The sequence below is a fragment of the Lipophrys pholis genome, assembly GCF_963383615.2.
Source record: "Lipophrys pholis genome assembly, chromosome: 13".
NCBI classification, from domain to species: Eukaryota; Metazoa; Chordata; class Actinopteri; order Blenniiformes; family Blenniidae; genus Lipophrys; species Lipophrys pholis.
The window spans coordinates 11,070,482-11,073,740 of record NC_137632.1 but is presented as its reverse complement, the minus strand read 5'-3'; positions in this window follow the sequence as shown (position 1 = coordinate 11,073,740).

Genomic DNA, 3,259 nt, shown 5'->3' with positions numbered 1-3,259 from the left:
AAGCTCTCTGGTAACATTCAAAGTCAAACAACACCCATCTTCCCGAAAGAACAATGAAGCATGACAGTCTGAATTGCCAGAACGTACTGTCAGTGGGCTCCTCCAAAGCTCCCAGTATTGAATTTCCCTCTGAATCATGTCTTGCTCATCTAATAACTTTGTTTATATCTGCTATGGGACATGTCTGGAGAGACACCTTGAACACTGGGATACAGCTCTCAGTCCAAACATAAAGCGAGAAATGAAATATTCACCCGCCTTATTGTCTCCAAACTCCAGGAGAAGAATCAATAAAACATAACACTGGCTTCTTTCTGAGTTTAAGACTTCCAGCGGGCTTTGAAACCCCCATGTGACGTTGGAGCCTTTATTCTTGCATATGAAAACACCAGAGTTTTATTTTGATGTTTGAATTAATCAGCAGAGAGCATCTACAGAACAAAAAGATGTGATGTTGCCTGTGGGATCGACGGCCATTTGAGATTTCACAGCCTGCATTTAAAAGCATGTTTTTGAAGAAAGCATTTGAACAGCCCATAATAAGCTAATACGATCCATAGTGCTGCTCATATGTGGTGTGCAAAACTCTTTTTTTTTTTTTTTTTTCTCTCCTCATGAACCACATATTTTAATGTCCTGATCCATCCCTCTGTGTGGAAAACTAACCGACTTCAAAGACTTGTGTCGAAAATTAGTGTTGACTCAAATAACCTCGCTTCATAGAGCGCTTTAACACCACTTTCAAGTGAAGGTTAAACCCCTGTGAAGTGTGTCACTTCTGGTAATACAATGGGGCAATTATACTGACCAGGTCAACATATGTGATTACCACCAGAAAAACAAAGGAGACAGTGAAATAGGAAGACCGTGTGACCTCATTATCATGTTATCTCTCAGAGGGAGAATAAAATCATTCCCAGTCTAACTCAAACTAAAGAAAAAAAAAGACATTTTAAAAGAAAGCGTGGCTGGGTGCTATATTATCCTACAAAACGCTATTCACATTTTTAGGCTTCATTGTTTATGTTTACTTTTTGAGGGAAATCAAGATTGTTGAGGACATTGAACTCAACTCTCATGTCCGTCTGTCCATCCGTCCATCCATCCATCCATCCATCCATCCATCCATCCATCCATCCATCCATCCATCCATCCATCCATCCATCCATCCATCCATCCATCCATCCATCCATCCATCCATCCATCCATTTACAGCGAGTGACTGTAGCTGTTAGCTGACAAGTGAAAATGAAATTGTTTTTTGTTTTTTTAACATTAGGCTTTATATTGATTTGTGAAAATTATGTCTGCAACATAATTAAAACAGTTATTTATGTGTCTCATCAGCCTGGTCAGCTTCCATTGCATTTAAATGCGCTATAAACATGAGTAGTTAATAAATGGATTGTGAAATCTGCCCATATTGAAATTAAATTAAAAAAAATCAAATAACTAAAGCAAGAAGGACAATATAAAGATTGTTACAAGCAAATCAACTCTGGTGGGTTAAGACCTTGAGAGTAGGGGAAATGGGGTTGAATCCCAGTATCAGCAGGAAGTGCATCTGGTGTTTGAGATGAGGTAAGTCTAGGGTGGAAGTTGCAGTGGCACTTCTTGTACTTTGTCTCATGTTGAGGAAACATATTTCAGGCACCTTCAAAATATTTGTGTACACAGTATGAAATCCACATATAGTGTCAAGAATTTCTTTTTTAAGGTCCTTCTTAGGTGGATTTTGCCGGTCAGACTCTGGCATGTTGTTCTTGTTCTTTATTACACTGACCAACCAATGTAGATTTTGAAGAGTGGTATCGTTTGATCGGTTTCTTGGCAAGAAATATTAGCGTATTATCCAAAATGTCAAACTAGTCTTTCAACAGGAAAAACTTGGAAAGAGACCTATTTATATACCAAGAGATAGGGGAGCCTGGCATCTCAAAGACACAGAATATTGAAGAAAGCAATCTCCCACTAGAGCAATATTCAGCTGAGCCGAGCTCCACCACACTGTAATTTGCCTGTGATTTCTAATCTTTGTAAAAGAATGCGAAGCTAAGTGCCTTCCACAAATGCAGACTATCATGGCATTTCTTCAGGCACATTATGGACCAGAGTGATTAGAGAACTTAAAATGCAAAGGCATCCCTTGAAACTGAATGCATTTACAATCCCATTAAATATGGAATTGTGTCTGTGGGCCAACAGTAAATTTGAAATATCTTTCCCTGCAACAGTTTTTTTTTTTTTTTTCCTCATAAATTTTCGTTTGCCACTTGCTTCCTTCACTCTGTAGGAGAATCTGTTTGAGGCTGGAAATAATTTGCTGGTAACTTTGAGGGAAATAGCTACACTCCACATAATTATATATTAATCACGAAATTGCTATCACGTTTTTTCCAATCAGCATCATGCAGACATGTGTTGGGATTGATGATTCTGACATTTGATTGCTGTTACCGTGAATGAAAACAGTTATAAATTGCCATCTGCCGAAAGATGTGAGAATCAAATATTAATACAAAAATGTAGCTTGAATTCAGAGCATTTGATTGCTTTGTAAAGTTCCACTGTAGCTGTGACCTTGAGCTCATGTATTAAAATATAGAATTACATTCTGCTGTCTGGGTTATTATCATGGAGCTGGAGAGGAGAAACTCAGATATCCACACAGCTTGAACCTTTGACAGATCATAATGAGCAGAATATCCATTAGTGCAGAAAAAAAAAATAAAAAATCAAAAGACTGTTTAGTATGTTTTCCAATCACAAGGCAATACAATTAAATGTAATATGTTAATGATGCTACAACAAACTGAAAAACACACACCGCGTTCAGAACGACCATCTGCTAAAATAACCTTTTTGTCAGTCACAAACAACCATTTAGTTGCCACGAATTCACATAAACTGCTCTGTGTCCCAGTTCAAACTGATGCCGTATTGTAGTGTAATAATCCATCTATCACAACAACCATATGACCTGGTTTAATGTAATCCAACGAAACTCGCCCACACTGATTCTACAATCACCTCCGGTCTCATTAAAATGAAAATAAGCCAGCTTAACACGTAGCTCTAACAACTGCTTATCAGTCTGTTCAATGAGCAACTCACAATTGTTTCCTCGATCTTTCCTTTGCTGCATTAAAAGCACATTGTGGTGTTTTTTGTTTTTTGTTTTCATCTTTTTTTTTTCCTCCCATCCAGGCAACTGTGTCACTCTCACTATAACAAATGTATTGTTGCTCTTTAAAAATGA